Source organism: Rhineura floridana, chromosome 1 (assembly GCF_030035675.1).
Source record: "Rhineura floridana isolate rRhiFlo1 chromosome 1, rRhiFlo1.hap2, whole genome shotgun sequence".
NCBI lineage: Eukaryota > Metazoa > Chordata > Lepidosauria > Squamata > Rhineuridae > Rhineura > Rhineura floridana.
In genome coordinates this window covers 189,765,255-189,787,503 of record NC_084480.1, presented here as the reverse complement: position 1 = coordinate 189,787,503, position 22,249 = coordinate 189,765,255, and positions in this window count along the sequence as shown.

Below are 22,249 nucleotides of genomic sequence, written 5' to 3'. Positions count from 1 at the left end.
GGTGTGAACAAAACATTCACACAACATACAAATACAATATAAAAACCAACAATACACAGCAAAAATAAGAGGTAGATTAAAAACCTAAAACCATGGAATAGAGAAAAAACTAGAATAAAAAACTAAACACTCTATTATCAAATTATTATTATTATTATTAACAATAATAATAATTCTTTTCTCTTCGTAAATAAGCAGGTGTGTTATATCTAGCAAGGAGTCCTTTAAAACCTGTCAAATTGAGTGTAATAAAAATAATAATTAGCTTTTTAGATCACACTTTTTAAATCATTTAAAGCACTTCTCACTGATCAAGTGGTATCCCAAGTAAATAATATTCAGGATAAGCCATAACTTAACATAAATCCATTGATTCAAATGGGTCTACTCTGAGAATTATTTAGTTGGATACCACTTATTACCTCAGCAATCCTTAGAAGAATCCTGCAAAGCAGATCAGTGTTGTTATTCCCCTACTGCATCTAGAAGAAGATGACTTTGAATTTATTTCTTACTAGGGGTGCTCTGCTCCCCTGCTCGCAAGCCAGGGACTCCCAAGAGTGCAGGCACGCAGGCACGCAGGCAAGTCCCAAAACCACCCCCCACCCCAGGCAACTCCCAAAAGTACAATACAATGGCATACATGTCTATTCAGAAGTAAGTCTATTTGTGTTTAATGGGGCTTACTTCCAAGGAAATGGGTATAGGATAGCAGGCTAGGCTTTGGTTTAGGGTTGGCATTGAAGAAAAACAGGGTTCTTTAACAGCTGCATGGCAGGCAGAAATTAAGCAGGTCAAGCCTTTTCTAGTATGGAAGTACAATTATGGGAAAAGTTTCACCATGACTACTCTCTTATTTTGTGTTATGCCACACACCCCATGGCAGCCATTTTGCATTATGCCAGCCCCCCACAGTAAACAGACCCCCACTTGTGACTGGTGCCCCCAAAATTTGAAATGTGCCCTCTGGTCCAAAAAGGGGGGCTTGTGCCAGAATTAAGAGCAAAGTTTGAAATTGTAGCTACTTCTATGGATAGCCGCCCCCGCCCCATTTGCCAGATAAAATTGAAAAAAGGCAGTGATGGAGGACTTACCTCTATCCACTTTAATCTGGAAAACTTCCCTGGGTTTTTTCCCCAAATTCAACTGGCTGGCTTGTATCCACTTCACCAATATCCCCCAGCAATTGTGGGCGGGCAAACTACTTTTGTACACGTTCCCTGGACCACCGCAGACTTAATGAACTGGTCCAATACCTTTCCGAAACTCAGGGAGGCTCCGAATGAATTTAAAGAAAAACTCGAACAAATCATTAACATTTATAATCCAACCTGGGCTGATATGAATCAGCTGCTCTCCGGACTGACATAAGTCAGCTCTAGTAGCCCAAACAGGGGAGGGCAATGGGGCACTTGCATGGTCGTCTGAGGATCCTGGACGTTCCAAGCAAGTTGAGAGAACACTCTTAGCCAAAATCCATGCCTGGCTAGTTAAGGCATGCTTGGAAGTGCAGCCAATGAAATTAGATTGGACCCAAGTAGAGTTGTGCAAGCAGGGAGAGAAAGAAAACTCCGGAGATTATTACGCCTGTCTATGCACAATCCTTAGGTGCCACAGGTGGGTCAATATGACGAATGCAGACTTGAATGGCTTGGTGGTCGGTACTTTCGTAAATGGGCTCCAATCCACTGTGCGCAAGCATCTTGAGACTGTTATGCTAGGATGGGCTGGGATGCCTGCACTGACAGTAGTTAAAGCTGCTACCCAGATTTTCGATCAACAGCAGGCTGATCAAAGTAAGAAGAAATCCCTTTTGGCTCTCCAGTTCTCTGACTATCAGCGACCTGGATGTGGAAAAGAGCAAATGGCTCAACAAGGAAGTTACAGCCGACCACCCTCCACTGGGCGGGGGCAGGGAAGAGGGAGTGCTCAGGGACTACCCCCTCAGCCCCTTCCCCTTGATGCATGCACATATTGTCAGCAACCTGGTCACTGGAAAACTGAATGCCAACTTTGTCCAGCAGGTGGTGCTCCAACATCAAAAGTCCCAAATGCGAATGCTAAACCATTCCAGCCCCAGGAATTTCAACAGCAATGATGGGACGATGGGCAGAGTGTTGGTTCCTTTCAATGTCTTTCTGTTTCTCCTGCTACTTCTGATGCTTTTATTAATTTTACTGTTGCTGGTAAAACTCTTCCTTTTCTCATTGATACAGGTGCCTCCCTCTCAACTGTTTATACTGCTGGCTGCACTCCTCATGCTTCTGGTGAAAGTTTCTGCTATTGGAATCTCTGGCAAACCCAATACTTACTAGCTCTCTGCCCCAACAGCTGTAACTTTGGGACCTCTCCTTGCTGATCATGTTTTTCTTTTATCTTCCAGCTCTCTGGTGAATTTGTTGGGATGAGATCTCCTTTGCAAACTTAGTGCTACTATTTACTGCTCACCTGATGGGGTGTACCTGGATGTCCCTACATCCAGTGTGCATTCTTTAGTTGCCCTCTTAACCCCACCAGCTGAGTTATCCAATCCTACTGCTTTGGATGATGATGAATCTGCTCTTTTAAACTTAACTCTTTTCCTTTGGGCTATAGATGCCAATGACGTTGGGAAAGTCTTGCCTGCTGAACCAGCTGTTACTCAATACCCCCCAAACCGACCGTTTTCCTCAGTGAAGCTGTAGCCTCTCTCTTCAGAAGCAATTAGAACATAAGAACATAAGAAGAGCCTGCTGGATCAGGCCAGTGGCCCATCTAGTCCAGCATCCTGTTCTCACAGCGGCCAACCAGGTGCCTGGGGGAAGCCCGCAAGCAGGACCCGAGTGCAAGAACACTCTCCCCTCCTGAGGCTTCCGGCAACTGGTTTTCAGAAGCATGCTGCCTCTGACTAGGGTGGCACAGCACAGCCATCACGGCTAGTAGCCATTGATAGCCCTGTCCTCCATGAATTTCTCTAATCTTCTTTTAAAGCCGTCCAAGCTGGTGGCCATTACTGCATCTTGTGGGAGCAAATTCCATAGTTTAACTATGCGCTGAGTAAAGAAGTACTTCCTTTTGTCTGTCCTGAATCTTCCAACATTCAGCTTCTTTGAATGTCCATGAGTTCTAGTATTATGAGAGAGGGAGAAGAACTTTTCTCTATCCACTTTCTCAATGCCATGCATAATTTTATACACTTCTATCATGTCTCCTCTGACCCGCCTTTTCTCTAAACTAAAAAGCCCCAAATGCTGCAACCTTTCCTCGTAAGGGAGTCGCTCCATCCCCTTGATCATTCTGGTTGCCCTCTTCTGAACCTTTTCCAACTCTAGAATATCCTTTTTGAGATGAGGCGACCAGAACTGTACACAGTATTCCAAATGCGGCCGCACCATAGATTTATACAACGGCATTATGATATCGGCTGTTTTATTTTCAATACCTTTCCTAATTATCGCTAGCATGGAATTTGCCTTTTTCACAGCTGCCGCACACTGGGTCGACATTTTCATCGTGCTGTCCACTACAACCCCGAGGTCTCTCTCCTGGTCGGTCACCGCCAGTTCAGACCCCATGAGCGTATATGTGAAATTAAGATTTTTTGCTCCAATATGCATAATTTTACACTTGTTTATATTGAATTGCATTTGCCATTTTCCCGCCCATTCACTCAGTTTGGAGAGATCTTTTTGGAGCTCTTCACAATCCCTTTTTGTTTTAACAACCCTGAACAATTTAGTGTCGTCAGCAAACTTGGCCACTTCACTGCTCACTCCTAATTCTAGGTCATTAATGAACAAGTTGAAAAGTACAGGTCCCAATACTGATCCTTGAGGGACTCCACTTTCTACAGCCCTCCATTGGGAGAACTGTCCATTTATTCCTACTCTCTGCTTTCTGCTTCTTAACCAATTCCTTATCCACAAGAGGAACTCTCCTCTTATTCCATGACTGCTAAGCTTCCTCAGAAGCCTTTGGTGAGGTACCTTGTCAAACACTTTTTGAAAGTCTAAGTACACTATGTCCACTGGATCACCTCTATCTATATGCTTGTTGACACTCTCAAAGAATTCTAATAGGTTACTGAGACAGGACTTTCCCTTGCAGAAGCCATGCTGGCTCTGCTTCAGCAAGGCTTGTTCTTCTATGTGCTTAGTTAATCTAGCTTTAATAATACTTTCTACCAGTTTTCCAGGGACAGAAGTTAAGCTAACTGGCCTGTAATTTCTGGGATCCCCTCTGGATCCCTTTTTGAAGATTGGCGTTACATTTGCCACTTTCCAGTCCTCAGGCACGGAGGAGGACCCAAGGGACAAGTTACATCTTTTAGTTAGCAGATCAGCAATTTCACATTTGAGTTCTTTGAGAACTCTTGGGTGGATGCCATCCGGGCCCGGTGATTTGTCAGTTTTTATATTGTCCATTAAGCCTACAGCTTCCTCTCTCATTACCACTATTTGTCTCAGTTCCTCAGAATCCCTTCCTGCAAATGTTAGTTCAGGTTCAGGGATCTGCCCTATATCTTCCACTGTGAAGACAGATGCAAAGAATTCATTTAGCTTCTCTGCAATCTCCTTATTGTTCTTTAGTACACCTTTGACTCCCTTATCATCCAAGTGTCCAATCGCCTCCCTAGATGGTCTCCTGCTTTGAATGTATTTATAGAATTTTTTGTTGTTGGTTTTTATGTTCTTAGCAATGTGCTCCTCAAATTCTTTTTTAGCATCCCTTATTGTCTTCTTGCATTTCTTTTGCCAGAGTTTGTGTTCTTTTTTATTTTCTTCATTCGGACAAGACTTCCATTTTCTGAAGGAAGACTTTTTGCCTCTAAGAGCTTCCTTGACTTTGCTCGTTAACCATGCTGGCATCTTCTTGGCCCTGGCGGTACCTTTTCTGATCTGCGGTATGCACTCCAGTTGAGCTTCTAATATAGTGTTTTTAAACAACTTCCAAGCATTTTCGAGTGATGTGACCCTCTGGACTTTGTTTTTCAGCTTTCTTTTTACCAATCCCCTCATTTTTGTGAAGTTTCCTCTTTTGAAGTCAAATGTGATGGTATACGACCAGTTATTGAATCTCTCAAGTCCCAGGGAATACTAGTCCCAACAACCTCATCTTGTAATACCCCAGTACTTCCTGTTCGAAAGGAAGGAAGCTTTGATTCCAAGGGCAAGCCTGTCTTTCATTTTGTACAGGACTTGTGCATTATTAATTCTTTCGTTATTCCTATTCACCCTGTTGTCCCAAACCCTACTACTATCCTAACCTCTATCCCTGCCTCTGCTACAACCTTTACAGTTGTAGATCTTTGTTCTGCTTTCTTCTCTATACCTCTATACCCTGATTCCTGGTTCCTGTTCACTTTCTCCTGGGAAAATTCTCAACTAAGTTGGTCTAGGCTACCTCAAGGATACCGAGATAGTCCATCCTGGTTTGCTCAGGCATTAAAAAAGGACTTAGACACCCTTACCTTCCCCTCCAACTCTATGCTGGTGCAGTATGTGGATGACTTGTTAATTGCATCACAAACACGGCAGGACTGCCTTAATGACTCTATCTTCTTCAGCAACTAGCTGCCAAAGAACATAAAAGTTTCATGGGCAAAGCTACAATTCTGCCAACCTGAGGTTCTCTGTCTGGGGCACCGCATCTCCTAGGGGCAGTATAACTTGCTTAGGACCGCATCTCATCAGTTTTGGATATCCCCAGACCACAGACCAAATGCCAACTTCGTGGGTTTTTTGGAGCTGCTAATTATTGTAGACACTGGATACCTAATTTCTCTTCCCTTACTAAACCTCTGACTGTTCTTACAGCAGAAGAACTCCATGGCCCCCTCGACTGGACTGCAGACTGTAAACTGGCTTTTGCTTCCCTGAAGAAAGCATTGGCTCAAGCTCCTGCTTTGGGCCGCCCAGACTATGACAAACCTTTCTCCCTCTATTGCCACAAATGAGAGGGTTTTGCTTCTGGAGTACTCTGCCAACCGTTTGCATCTAAGTTACACCCTATTGCCTACTACAGCACTGAACTTGATCCCATGGCAAAAGGCTTTCTGCCATGTCTCCAAGCCCTTGCTGCTTCTGCTGCTCTGCTTCAGAAGTCTGATGACTTAGTCCAATGCCATCCCCTTACCCTGCTGGTTCCCCATTCTGTGCACTCTCTTTTGCTACACAGGAAAACTCAGTATCTTTCTTCTCAACATCAAACTCGCCATGAAACCATTCTTAATTTAATTAATTATGTTTAGTATACGCTGACATTGTTTTAAGTTTTAATAATTTTTAACTTTTTTATATGTTTTATGTTGATACATGTCTTGTACTTTGCTATTTCTTGTCTTGTGAACCGCCCAGAGAGCTTTGGCTATGGGGCGGTCTATAAGCTTAATGAAATAAATAATGAAATAAATTAATTCTGCTAACCCCTCCTAATCTGGTCTTTGAACACTGTCCCCCTCTCAACCCTGCTTCTCTTCTGCCCCTCCCTTCTGATGGAGAGCCTCATTCAATCCCTCCTCATGATTGTTTGCAGGTCATTGAACATCTTTCTATCCCTCGTCCTGATTTCCATGACGTTCCTTTGGATAGCCTGTTCTTATCCTTTTCACAGATGGCTCCTGCTTTAGAGATGACACAGGGGTTCTCAGAGTTGGTTATGCTGTGTGTTCTCCACATGAAGTCCTAGAAGCCTTTTTTTTTTACCTACTCTCCAGTCTGCCCAAGCTGCAAAGCTCATGGCTTTGCAGACAGCTTGCACTCAGGCATCCAGCCACTCAGCTAACATCTGTACAGACTCTTCTTATGCCTTCAGAACCTGTCATTTTGTGGGTCAGATTTGGTCACACAGAGGATTCCTGACTTCAGCTGGCACACTTCAGCTCTTATTTCTGCTTTACTGTCTGCTCTTCAGCTTCCTGATTCTGTTGCCATTATGCACTGTTCTGCTCACACTACTGCTACTGATTCTGTCAGCTGTGGCAATCGTATGGCGGATGCTGCTGTAAAAGCTGCTGCTTTCAATGCATCTTTCTCCCCATCTTCCCTCCCAACTGATTCTCCTCCCTTCACCTGTTCCTGAACTACCAGAACTTGCTTTCCTTCAAGAAGCTGCCCCAGAGCTTGAGAAAGATCTTTGGGTCCACTTTGGCTGTCGCTTGCATCCTGATTCTGTCTGGAGGGATGTCTCAGGCCGTCTTGTAGCCACACAGGCGCTTCTTTTCCCTCTTGCTCAGGTGACTCATCACTCTTCTCACCTGAGCAAAGGGGAGATGCTATTGCAACTTTCTGGTTTGTCCCTAAAATCACACCTGTTCTGGCTCAGGTAGCATCCACTTGCTCAGTTTGCTTGCAACACAATGTTGGTAAACCAGAGCATCCTCTTATTGGCACCACACCTTGGGCCTATGGACCATTTCAACATGCCCAATTTGATTTCATTGAAATGCCAAAATGCCAGAATTATAGTTATGTATTGGTCACTATCTGCCATTTTTCTGGTTGGATGGAAGCATTCCCATCACAACATGCAGATGCCACAGCTGTTTCTAAGGCACTACTTAGACACATTATTCCTCAATTTGGCTTACCAGTCCAACTGGATTCTGATCAAGGTACCCAATTTACAGCTAAAGTGGTACAACAGCTTTGTCAAGCCTTAGGCATTCAGTATAAATTACACACTCCTTATTATCCCTAGTCATCTGGTTTGGGCGAACACTGTAACCAATCTCTGGAGACAAAATTAGCAAAGCTGTGTGCTGAAACTAATTTATCCTGACTAGATGCACTCCCTCTAGTTCTTATGGGGATGCAAAACACACTTAACAGGAAACATGGACTGACACCTCATGAAATTCTCTTTGGCTGCCCCATGCGAGTGGGGCTGGCTCCCAGACCAGCTCAGTTACAATCTCTATTGGAAGGCCAGGAAGAACTCCTGGTCTACTGCACTAATCTTACCAAACTGTTGAGAATTCTTTCCTCCCAGGTCCAGGAAGCTGCTCCTGTTCCACTAGATGTGCCTGCCCACCAGTTCCAACCTGGCGATTGGGTCTTGGTTCGTGAATTTTGGAGAAAAAATGGTCTTCAGCCTCGCTGGAATGGTCCTTACCAGATTGTCCTGACCACCTTCACTGCTATGCGCATTGCTGAGAGGACAGCTTGGATACATGCATCTTACTGTCGGAAGGCACAGACACCTCAAGAGAGCACAAGGGGCCAACCAGATCCTGACCGAGCACCAGAAGAAAAGAGTGAGGAAAAGGAGGCACTCCCTAAGGACTGCCATCACTACAATCTGAGAGAGGGCCTCCGCTCTGCCAGAGGACTTCATGAGTGAGATCCTATCCTCTTGAGAGAAGACTACAAATCTGAAGGGTGCCTGAGAAGGCAAGACAAAAAATATCTATCCCAGAGCCAGTGAGGTGCAACCCCTTCAGCAGACCAGCTCCTCAGGTTGATTTTGAGCTTGTCAAAGTAGTGTGTGACCCATTGGACTCTTTTGGACCTCTCCACACTGAGGTGGTGGGGCCAGTGACTTGTTTAGGTAGAGAAAAGTGAGGCTTTATTGCTGTTTGCTTGCTATTCTTTATTATCACTGCCATAATATGGGTCCTGCAGGACTTAGGTTTGTGCCCCTAGTATTGTGCAACCTTTTTTGCATAGTGTACCTAGAATGGAGCCGGAACACGTTCTTAAACTTAATGGTAGATCTTGCTAGAGGAATGAATAAGAGTACTTGCTGGGTTTGTATGCACACTCCAGCTTACAAAAACGGTATCCCACTGACTGGGGTCCCTTTGAATTCAACTGGTCTCATCTCAGACGCATGGCTTAGATGTGATGACTCTCTGAAAAGTCTTAACACTACTCAGTATGTGGCCCTGTCTGGACAGACAAAAAGGGAACTTTGTTTAAAGTTCATGGGAACACATTTGTTGGAAGTAGTCAATGTCATTGGGTTCTTCAACGAACCATGGGTAAATGGAGTCTCAGCAATTCCACAGGGCAGATCATGAAGGACAGGCGAAGGGTATGGGAGCCATGGTGTGCAGCTCTCAGGCCCCAATGGTACTCATATTATAATGAGACCTGTACCCATGATAAAGCTACATTCACCATAGTTATGTATGGCGAGGAAGGGGCAAGGCAGGATGGACTTACCCACATCCTGTCTACCCTACTTGGCACAGCACATAGTTACTGGTGGAGCTGTGTACAGAAGGCTTGGAAGAACTTACCTGTTAATGCAAAGGGAACTTGTTATATTGGACTTCTGGCCCCTGGAATTGGAATCATTGAAACTTTTCCTAAGGGACTGGTAAAAAATTACCGAAATGTAGCCCCTAGACATAAAATCCTGGAAGCTTATAAAGACCTTAAAGCTCCAGGTGAGTCTTGGCTGCGAGGTATCATACCTTTTTATGGGGCAGGAGCAAATCATATGGATATTTTAAGAATTTGTGCTTTACTTGAAAACTGTATGAATGAAACTGCAAGTGCTCTAGCTGTGGTTAACACTGAACTCCAACAGATCCGCCAATTCACCTTACAAAACTGCATAGCTCTAGACTACCTCCAAGCATCACAGGGGGAGTCTGAGGTCTTATTGGCCCTGAATGCTGCACCCACATAGTTGATGGTTCTGTGAACATAACCGGATCAACTGAGAATATTCGTCTGTTAGCATCTAAGGTGCATGAAGTTAGGACATCGGGGTGGCAATGGAGTCCAGGTGACTGGTTCAGTGGATTAAAACAGTCCTTTCAGGACTACTGTTGGGTATATTGTTCCTCTTTCCCTTATACATAATGGTAAATTGTGTGTTGTTTTGTTTGAAGAGCACTAAGCAAAAGACCACCCAAATGTTAACCCCTGCCAAAGTGAAGGAAATGTACTGGAATTTGATAAACAATGGATGGAGGAGAAGGAGGAGGTGTTATCTATAATGCAAATTGGGATGGGACTTGAAAATAGTCCCAAAGGGGGGAAATGAGGAGGATTCTGGCTGCCATTCCTTCTGAGCAGGGGAGTCACATAGACAATAGTGAATGGAACTGCTGTAGTAGACTGAACATGTGCCAAGGATACTGATATCGCAAGAATGCATACAGGAGGGTAGCTAATATGGGGGCAGAGCATCACAGCAGCATAGAATAATTGGATGTGACCGTTGCTGTTGCTATGATGAATGTAGGGGGATATATATGTCCTTACCCAATGGCCATTTTTTAGTTGAGTTATGTACTTTGCTCCAGTAAAGTGCTTTGCTGAATAAATAACCTTAAAACAGGCTTTGGCTTCATAATTGAGTCTCCTCCAAAAAGAACCTAGTCGTAAATCCCACGACAATGGCAACCACTGTACTAAGAAATTTTCAGATATGACATCCCATTGGATCACCTTTTTTCTTGCTGAACTGTGTAAAAGATATTATAACTAATTATCAAACTCAAGAATCATACATTATAACAATGACTAGAATTTTACATGCAAAAAAACTGGAAAGATAATAAGAAACCAAATAGAATAGACAATTACTTAGGAGGTTTTGGGAACAATTAACCTGCCATGATTAGAGACAAGGAAAGACTCGGAGAAGTCATAAATGGTTGGAATAACACAATTTGTAAAAAAAGAAAAGAAAAAGACTGGCAGGAGAAGGAATCGATTACATGTATTCTTAATGTATATTTTCTTTGGAGCAAGATTGGGTTGAGACCAATGTGTAATACTGCAAGGATTGATTATTTAGTCGTTCTTTTTTATATTATTTATACCAGTTAATATCTATACTATTAAGTAATCTTAGCTGATCTTAACAATACATGTTAGCGGATCTTAGAAATACATGTACTAAATTGTAGATAAATCTTTTATTGATGTATGTCTCTTACTATAAAGTTTTGTACTGTTAAATTATTAGCGTATCAAGTACATTCATATTTCACAAATTTTTTAAAAGGCCATTGCCTACAACCAATAAAAATCTGACTCATTGACTGAACTAGGGGAGAAGGTTGCCTAAGGCTACCTATCTTGTTTATGGCACAGGGGATATTTGGACCAAGGACTTCCTGCTTCACAGCTAAAGTCCCTTAGCCACTCCACTCCCCAATAAATAATATGGGCAAGGCTTACATATGGTCACAAACAGTTCAGACCTGTTTGGGGAAGGACCATAGCTCTAGTTTAAAAAAAAAAAAAAAGGAGCAAGTAGCAGGAAGACTTGTGCTTGAGACCTGCTGTCAGTCAAAGTAGACAACGCTAGGCTAGTTAGACAAACAGGATGACCTAACATAAGCATCCTCCTATGTATCAGACTGCAAGTGGCTAATGCAAGTTTGTTCTAGCTCACAACAAATTTTTGTATTGAAGAGTGGAACAGAGCATGAAATACATTCTCTCCCCTTTATGCCCTCTCTTCTTGCAATTAGGAAAAAAGCCATGATCAGGGTGGAGAAGAATGTTTTCACAGCTGTAATGCTAAAGGACTTAGTTCATGTCCCCTGTGCAGTAGGCTGAACTTGATTATCAAGGGAATGTATGTTGCCCACATCAAAAAAGTTTTCCAAATACATGTTTAAGATGTTTCAATCACATCTCTTAAAAGAACTTCCAGAACAGGCTGGCTTCTTTCTCCTTTCCAAAAAGTTCCGCTTGCAGAATGGCATAGAAATGGGGGCCTTTTTACACATAACATTTTGACAACACAAAAATAATCATGGCTGTGTGGATGGCAGGATTCTGTCTGAGGAAAGAAAAACAAAAGAAATGCAACCCACAAAATGTTAGAGCATTGAATTGTAGTTTCCCCAAAATATCAACTTTCGGTTTAGGACAGGAAGTTTCTAGCCCTCATGGCTGTGAAGATATGAGGCTTTTTAAAGTAAAACATGGAGATTTAAGTAACACTGTTTTGTATTATTTTATAGATTGTAGCCCAATATCCTGTACTGTTGGGACTCGGGACTCACAAGGGAAGTGGAACCCATAAACAGGCCAGGCAAAGTCAACTTCAGGCAACTTCAGTCTGTCTATGTCAGAAACCTCCCAGTGGGCCTGATGGCTAAGCTATGGAAGATGTCTCAGCAGGGAGCTGGGAACATTTGAGGCCTTAAGTAGGCTGTAAGGCCTATACTGCAGTAGGCCCTGGTTCCTAGATCTTTATTCTTGTGTAATTCTGTAGACACTGACTTCTACATGATGATGGGGATATTATTGGGGGATCATCCTCTGAAGAATGTGGGGGAGCTATATCCTCAGGTTGGGAGGGCCTAGGGGGAGGTGCTGAGGGTACCTCCTGAGTGAGCAGCCTGTATTTCCTCTTTATTTGTACCTTTCTCAGCGAGTGCAAGGGGCCATGTTCAATGATCATGATACCCAATGAAGAAGAGCATAGTCTCATATGACATTTAATTACTGAATACATTATTGAAAATATCTGTCTATTTTGATACAGTAGGGCCCCCTCTTATATGGCAGGTTAGGGATCAGACCCCCACCGGAAAGCGAAAATTGCCAGAAAGTAGAACATCGATCAGCTGTAGTGCGGGGAGCTTTCCAACAGCTGATTGATGTTCCGCTTTTCTCCTCCGCCTCCCTCGCTTGCCTGTTTGCCACCTGTTCACTTAAGTGCTCGCTTGCCCTCCACCGCCTCTCTTGCTTCCCCCCCACCCACTCACCCTCCCGCCTGCCTGTTCATGTGCTTAATCGCTTGCCCTCCACCGCCTCCCTCGCCTATTAGCCACCTGCCCTCCAACACCTCTCTCGCTTCCCCCCTGCCCACTCACCCTCCCCCCTGCCCACTCACCCTCCCGCCTGCCTGTTCGTGTGCTTGATCGCTTGGCCTCTGCCGCCTCCCTTGCTTGCCTGTTTGCCGCCTGCCCTCCGACGCCTCTCTCACTTCCCCTGCCCACTCACCCTCCTGCCTGCCTGTTCGTGCGCTTGATCGCTTGCCCTCCGCCGCCTCCCTCGCTTGTCTGTTTGCCGCCTGCCCTCCGACGCCTCTCTCGCTTCCCGCCCTGCCCACTCACCCTCCCGCCTGCCTGTTCGTGCACTCGATTGCCAGAACACAGAGACGCTGAATCAGACTGCACCGACAATACAGTAGTACACTGTAAAATGGCGCCCGACGCTGTTCTTGGACTCAGAGCTTGGAAATGTTCCTTGCTTCAACTACAACTCCCATCAGCCCAACTGTAGGAGGAACATTTCCAAACTCTGATGACACACTCAGAGCGACTGGCGCCATCAATTGCATCATACAGCAAAATTGCCGCAAAAATGGAACAAGCGCCACACATATGGGACAGGGACCCAATTCAAAACTGCAGCAATAACGAAGCACTATAAAGAGAATTGCCGTAAAGCAGGGCCCTACTGTATATATTAAATATGTAGTAGTGATTCTGATTTCTCATTGGGTCCCTGTGAGTTTAACTTGCTCATCAACCACATCTCTAATTTGTTGCCTCCCAGTCTTCTGATCACAGATCCAAAGTGCTCTGCCCTCTGTACACAGAAAGCTGCCTTGTACCAAATCAGACTGTTGGTCCATCTAGCTCAGTGACTCTCTAGGGTTTTAGATATGAGTCTTTCGCAGCCCTACATAGAAATGCTACTGAGGTATAATGGTAGTGAATGGTGGGGTTGGGTCAGCTGACCTCCGGTTGGTTGTGTTGCTGCCGCTTACTGGGAGGGGGGGAGAGGGGGTGAGGAAGCAGTGAGGTTGGCAAGGTGCAAACGCACCAGTAGAGCCAATCCAGAGCTCTTGCCAGTGTGTTTACACAATGTCAACCTTACCGCTGCCTTGCACTTCTTCCATACCTCCCAGTAAGCAGCAGTGACACTACTGACTGGAGGTCAGGTATGTGCCACCACCCAATCCTACTGTACGCTAATCAGCTACACTGCTCTGCTACTGACCTACAGCCCTGGATAGTCATGGGGCTAGACAATATCTACTATCATCTGATATTCCATGATTATGATAAATGATACCTACCATAAAGCATGAAAGAAAATGAGTACACTATGCCATCTGAATATCTACCAGAGTTGCAACAAGTTTTATTTTTCTGCAGACATGAAACCATTCCCTGGGCATTTTCTACTTACAAAGTGCCTCCCTCTCCATTGTAAGAACATGTAGATTGCAAAGCAGGGTTCTCAAAATATCAGGAAATTACAGCTAGTTGTGCCTATGCACTTAACAAAGTTTTCCAAGAGATTTACAGATATGCAGAAGAGGACTTGGCTGTAACTGAGCTGTTATATTTCTAGATTTCTTGTCTGAGGTTATTTTAAGACTCCAACAGGGAGCTTTACAAATATTAGTTTTGGCTTTGGCTCTTTTAAACGTCAACACCCACTCACTTCTGTTCAACCATTTTTAGATTTCGGACATTAGCCAATTCATTAAAAACACTCACAAAAACATCCCATGCTGAAGCATAATAATAATACTAATTTTATTATTATTCTAAAGCTATATTCCTAGCAAATTAAAATAAACACAGACAGTAGGCTTCTGTCCAGGACTAAAAGACATCTGTCTGTCCAGCAGAGGCATGCTGCATGCCAGCTTCTTCATCCTTTCCTTTCCTTTGACTTGAATCTCCCTTTGTGTTTAATCTGGAGTCAACAGGATGCTGCTGCATCATTATTATCCCATTGCCAGGGGCAGTTTCCTTTGATTGCGAAGGACTTTTCTAGTGCCATAAGCATCTGTCATTCTCCTTCTGGGGTCCTTCCTTTATTTGTGGCTCTGCTCTTAACAATACAGCATTTTAATCCATATATGGCAGTATTAATTTAGATGATGATTCAAAGCCAGTTTGAAACCAATTCACTTGTAAGGCTGTAGTTCTAAGTACGAAGTGAAGTCCTATAGAACTAATCATGTTTAGGATTGCAGCCAGTGATTCCAACCCCTCAATTTTCCACTGAACTTTCTAATACCATTCTGTGTATAATGTCAAAAGCCAATATGGCACCACAGACTTGGGGGCAGGGATAGGTGAGCATTTCTTGCATAACGAGAGACATTTGAGAGCATGATGTTTCATCATTAATTGTATTCATTGCTTTTGTGACACCAGAAGTTGTTACTCCAGTCCCTAAGAGCAGTAGACAGAGGCCAGGCTCTCAAAGGTCAGAGAAAGGGAGTGGGCAGGGGCCAAGGGTGGTGGTGAAGGTAGAACAAAACCAGTTTGGGAAGGGAAGTTGGGCTGGACCAAGTTCAACCAGCCCACTTAACCTACATATCTATGACCCCATCTCCATATACAGTCCCATCAATTGATAGACATTTCACCAGTCACTTTATAATGCTAATAGAGCATTGCTCCGTTTGTAAGCACATTTCACAATAATATCTTATGCAGATGAAGAAAACAACAGTGATTGCAGGACTATTAAATGCTGTGCTAAGGGAAACAGAACAAATAATTGGCCTAGACCCATAATCTGGATCCTTGCTTAACAAACCTCTCTGAAACAGAACTGCAGATAAAAAAAAATCTCAGTCCTCCTCCCTCTGCTCTTCTAAATTTTACAATCATTTTCCCCCATCAGCAAGCTTAGACCCAAAGTTACAACAAATGTATATCTTTCATATTTGATGAAATCAGTGAATTAAGCAAGGAGACTCTTTTCTTAGCCCTATATCAAGTACTTAAAAATTGTGTACTCACAATCTATCCCTGTGTATAAGAAGGTCAGAGTTTATTAATAACTAGCTCTTATTGCTTATCTATGTGCTATCCAAATGTATTGTGGAACATAATATCGGTCTTCTTGTATTACCGCTGTATGAAATGCTGTCTATAGAACAAACTATAGAACTGTGGTCCCTTTAGAAGTAAACTGATACAGCTGGTTCCAAACCTTGAGCGACATCATTAGAGAAACTAATCTCTTTCTTTCGCCTCTAGAATGCATCATTCCATATATCCAGAAATGAATGAGATATGCTGGAGTGGAGCTGGTGTTTGCGGTTCCCACAAGCAAACTGATCCCTCCCTCTTGATTTTGACTACAATCCTGTCACTCAGTACTCACTTCCTGAGTTTACTATTAGAAGGAGCTATATGCTTGGATAAAACTAAGCTATTTTTGGTGATCATTGTGAGCATTACTATGAGACTGGCATGAGGATGCTGTGCATCAGTTCAACTGAAGTCAACAAATCTAGTCTGTAAAAATTGGCTTAAGCAATGCTAGTATTTCTGTTTGCTAAACACTGATTGAAAACCAAAACCTAAATCCTTCCAAAAGTAGTCTGGGAGGGTTTTTTCCCCTTTTCCCTTTTTTATTTTTGCTAATCTCTTAAGGATTATACATATTGATTTTGGGCTTGTAATAATGATTTAATATTTAAAATGGTTTTACTTCATTGAAAAGGGAATCTACTCCTAACGAAAGATTTTCCTCATAAAGGATTTTATGACTATGAAGCAAAGGAAATGACGTGCTTAAACTGTTTGTTATGTGCAAATGCTACCATTTTATTTTGTTATGTCAAGGTTTGTTTTCCCTTTCATGACTATTTAAATCAACCCTAAAATGAAGGAAAAACACCATATGGGACGTTTATTAAAACAGAAGCAAATATTTTGATAAATTTTATGTGACCAAAGCCAATGTTAAATTCTGAAGGAATCTTACAGTGAATACAAATGTAACATTTTAAGAGTAGTGAAGCTGGTTTTGAGGATTGTGTCACTGCCCCCTCAAAACACACACATTTTCCTGTCTTGGAAGAAGATTCTACATGTCTTCAGTGCTGTTTCGCTTGAATTAGAGGAGCTATTGGTTAGTAACCATAACATGACCAATAAAGTTGCACCCAGTCCCCAAGAGCAATTTGACAATTGCTTTTAAAATGTTTTTGGGGAGGCTGAGAATTGATAAAGGAAAGGATAAAAACATTTACACTCCAGCCATCATCCTGCTTGCTTCATTGCCCAGAGTTCCCCACAAAACCAGGGAGCCATATGGGCTCTGCAGCACCAGACAGGGTATTTGGAAGTGATTGTGTCAGTGGCCTTTCCCAACTCACCATTCCATAGTGAGACCAGGGCCTCAACAGGAACACAAGCCATGCCAGCCAGGAATACCCCCAGAGCACAGAGAAATCTTTCAGAATCCATAAGTCTGGTGGCAGACCATGTTCATGAGTCCCCTGCCCCTGCAAAGGCATAATGATACTGCCAGTCAAAATCTCATCAGGGAGTGATCCTTCCATGACATTGTGGTTATGCTAACCCCTCCAACCACTGTAACATCACCAGTCTACTCTAAGCAAACACCAGGTCAAGGGTATGTCCTGCAATATGTATAGGGACAATGTACTGAGACAGCCCCATCACTGTCATGGTGGCCATAAAGTCCTGAGCAGGTCCATCTGAGGTGGCCCCGCTGTGAACATTGAAGACCGCAGAACCATTGTCCAGGGGTTCTCCAATACCACTTCTCAGGTCGCCTCCACTAGCTCAGGTAGGGAAACTGTTGGGCAGCAGGGTGGATGGTACACCAGCAGGACCCCTGTTCTGACTCTCTGGCCCAACACCAGGGACAATCCCACAAATCCATCCCCTAAGCAGGATGGTTTCCTGGTGAGGCCGATGGAATCTTTATTGCTCACAGCAACGCCCTGACTCTCCAATCTGGTGCTGCACTGAGTAACTGCAGCTATGTTAAATCAGACCCACCAGCTTGTTTGCTCACATCTCAATAATACACGCCAGGTCAGCTGCTTCACCCATGATTAAGTCATAAATGAGAGTGCCCACCTAGCATTCACCAGCAGCACCACTATATGGGGGAGCTGGTTGACGTGACATCCCAAATCTCATCAGATGAGGGATGGTACAGAAAGGTTAACAGCCTTCAGTCATCTGCTTCCCCTTTTCCTAACTTGGCCTGATCATTCCCAATGTAATTCCTCCCTCTGCCCCTTACTAGGCTATAAATCTGTTTCATAAACCAATTTTTCCAAAGTCTCTACAACTCTACAGCATGGCCACACTGTGCATTTATGTCACTATTAACCTGGAGCAGATTTAATAAGCAACTGGTCTACTCTGAAAACATCCAGGTATCACTGTCTGCCAAATTAGTAAAAGGCATGTGCATGTTGTTCATTTTCTGATATTTCCCAGTATTTTCCAGCAATAAGAAGTAGGCTGAGTATCATTTCAAATTTAAGTGGAGAAAATAAGTTTAATGAAGGCAGGACAGGATTTCACAGCAAGGTGAAAAAGGCCCATTCTTGCATATATTTGAGATCAAAATTGCAACAAAACAACCTAAAACCTATCAACAAAACCCCATGGCATGTATTTTAGCATTTGTTGAATTTATTTTTTTATACCTGATGACGACCAGATGTGATGTGAAACATGAGGGGACAGTCACATCTGCTTAAATGTGGGGGAAGTTGTGTTGTGAAGGGGGGTGTTCTGATATTTGTCAAACCTTGACTACTGAATTCAGGCTCCCTGCAGATGTTGGTAACAGGAAATTAGCAACGCCAATTGAGCATTAGCTGCCATTATGCCAGTTCTTATGCCAGCGTATCATTGTTGTCTTCTCATATTGGGTAGTTGTGATCCAGCAGCAAAGTAGAAAGTACAAGAATAACACTAGAAACAAAAGCTGCCATTGCAATACTATTAACCATTCACACCGTGTTCCTGGCAATTCCATCACCTCCCGCCAGCCATGACAAGAGAGTGTTTTTACTTAGTATCGTGAGGGACAGGAGTAACCTCTGAATGAGCATAATATCCTGATGGAGCCCCAGGTCTTCTCTGCCACACCCTGTCCAGTTTCTACTCTTATGCAGGCTGGGTCCCACTAGCATAAGGGTTATGATAGATATAACTCAGGGATAGGATCGCTCTGTTAATTCATTGCAATATCAATTGCTTTAGAAAACAACAGAATCAGGCTGTTCAGCATCTACTATTTCCAGTGTGGTGTAGTGGTTAAGGTGCTGGACTATGACCTGGGAGACCAGGGTTCAAATCCCCACACAGCCATGAAGCTCACTGGGTGACCTTGGGCCAGTCGCTGCCTCTCAGCCTCAGAGGAAGGCAATGGTAAACCCCCTGTGAATACCGCTTACCATGAAAACCCTATTCATAGGGTCGCCATAAGTTGGAATCAATTTGAAGGCAGTCCATTTCCATTTTCATTTCCTGGAGCCTGTTTTCATCAGAATGTGCTTTATAATTTCATTATAATTTATATCACACAAGGCAGAGGGGGGTATTTTTTCTGGCTCTGTTCCCTGTTAAGAGAGGCAAGCAGTAAATCACCAAAAGAAAACAAAATTAAGCATTTCTAGTATATTGACAAGAGACAGTTCAGTAAGCATTATGGGAGGGCTCTCTGCATCCTAGCTACAGTGTAATCAATGGTGAAATCAAACTGCCCAGAGAGATGCTAGTTGAAAACAACAGGTACTAGTTATTGGCCAATAATGAGAAGATGCAATATATACCTACCTCCCATTTACTTTTTTAAAATGGTGTTATTGTTTTAAAAGATTTCATGTTGAAAACTTAAATCTATGAGGAACAAGATTGATGACTAATTCATCCATCAGCCAAGTAAATAATGTATTCAAAAAGAAACAGGCACACATCCAATTCAACCTCTGGTGGAATTTAGAAAATAGAATTAATGTTGTTTTTTTAAAAAAATTGGAGTTTAAAGTATTTGGCAAATATGGATGCTGACCTTTTTAATTTCAAGTATCAGAGGGTTTACAGTTAAGACAGCTGGACTCCATAGAGAGAAGATTTCCAGACATGCTTGTCCCCTTTGAAACGCTCAGAGACTTAAAAGAGCTCTATGCTGGAGTTTGGTCTTGTGTAAGCAATTATGCATGGCACTCAAAAATGCAGTGGGTCAGGCGGAGAAAGGAGACATTCCTGACCTTGCACTTTTAAAAATACTGCTTTAAGTTCATTTTACAATTACTGCTCCCCAGGGAGAAGGAAAGACTGGCCAGATGTCCATTCATGAAGATGATGGGGACGGATGAGGTTTCTCAAGTGGATTCTTACTTGACTTTTTTTGTACCCACAGGTATAATGCTCAACTAGAAAATGCACATGCATTCCACCAATTGTGAAGAGCACAAGCACGTAAGAACACCCCAGCCTGTTTGTGTATGTTTACATATCCTTCACAATTGGCAGGATGTGCATTAGGGCCCCAATCCAGCTCAAATTAGTCATGGCTACGTCCCATGAAAAATAGGGACCAATTTAGTAGTAGCAACTCATAAGCCCCCTTTGTTGTCAATGAAATACAGCAACTTTAGTAGGCTCAAAGCCTAAACCTAGCATAATGAAGGGCTAAGACTAGGGTTGCCAGATCTCCGGTTTTCAGCCGGAGTCTTCGGCATAAGGGGGCCCTCTCCGGTCTCCAGCCATATTTACCATAAATAGGTAGATCTCCAGTTTTCAAGCAGCCCCCCCCAGCCACGCATGCGTGATTCACGCATGCATATGCTGAAGGCTCTGGCTGCCCGGCCACCCTTTCCCAGTCAGCCAGGCGCAGGCACAGGAGGAGGAAGCAGCATCTGACTGCAGTTGCCTCAAGAGCCACCGACACCACCGTTCCTGCACCTGACCGAGGCCACCCTCGTGGCCCGCATCTGCCGCCTGGGCACCTTCTACATCCGGACCGCTTCAGTGACTTCTTGGAGTAGTTCTCCGCCAAGCACATCCAGCCGCCGCCCCAGCAGGCACCCCCCCAGCAGCAGACCCTGCCCGCTGCCAAGCAGACAGCCACAGCCCCGCAGCCCATGCAGCCACAGGTGGGGGTCCTGGAGCGGAGCCCGCAGCTGCCTGGTCTGGGGGGCCTCTGGGCATGCAGAAAGTGCCTTTCCCCTCAGCAGTCCAGGGACCTCTCTCTCAGGCCCATCAAAGGGGGACCTGCAAGATGCCCCCCCACTCCAGGGAAGGGCCATTCCTAGGCAGAAACTGGCCACCCAGAGGGAGGGAGGGGCTCATGGAATCCCAAGGGAACTGAGGGGGCCTGCAGGGCTGTCATCAGGCCCTTGGCCATCTTCTTACTGGCAGGCTGTTCTCCACTCGGATTTGCATCCAGCAGGAGCAATTCTGAGGCAAAAAAACCAAAACGGCACCTCACCCAGAAGAGGAAGAAGCACTTAAGGAGGTCAGCTCCTCCCCGCCCCTTCTGCATGCCAAATCTCCCCAGCCCACCTCCCCTTTTATAGCGGGTTGAGGGGAGGCCTCCTCCCCCTCAGTGAGGGCCTCGCAGACCTGTTTTTTCCATCCAGGGCCTTAGGAGTTAACACATGTTGAAGGGTTATGCCGGCCCTTTGGTCTGTGTTGCTCTGGTTGAATTCAGGGAATAAATGTTACGCTGTAGTACTGCTGTGGCACCCATAACATGGAAAGCACACTTTGAACTTGGCCTGGTAGCAAATCAGCAACCAATGCAGATTTCAATGCAATACCATACCAACCACAACAAGATTCCTATGAGTAAGGCAGCTGCAGCTAGTGCAAAATGCGGCCGCCAGATTGCTGACAAGGACCAAGCGGTCCGAGCATATAACACCTGTTCTGGCACGCTTGCACTGGCTACCAATATGCTTCCGGGCCAGATTCAAAGTGTTGGTATTAACCTATAAAGCCTTATATGGCACGGGACCACACTATCTGTCAGAACGCCTCTCCCGCTACAAACCCGCCCGTTCTGCTACGAAGGCCCTCCTCCGGGTTCCAACTCATAGGGAGGCCCGGAGGGTGATGACAAGATCTAGGGCCTTCTCAGTGGTGGCCCCCGAACTGTGGAACAGTGTCCTAGAGGAGGTGCGCCTGGCGCCGACACTGTTGTCCTTTCGGCGCCAGGTTAAAACCTTCCTCTTTCCCAATGCATTTTTAACTTGTTATTGATTTCTTTTTTGTTGTAACTGATTTTTGATCGTTTACTGTTATATGTTATATGTTTTTATTGTATTATATGTGTATTTTACTATATTCTCTGTTGTTCACCGCTCAGAGAGCTTTTGCTAGTCGGGCGGTATATAAGTGTAATAAATAATAATAATAATAATAATAATAATAATAATAATAATAACTCAGCATCCCACAACTAGTCAGGATTCATAACCGAAAACCAAAACTAAAAAAATCCTGGCAACCTGTCAGTTAATGTAGAATGCTGCAGCACGGTTTCTGACATGAGTGAGATCCTATCAGTACATGATACCTCTGCTC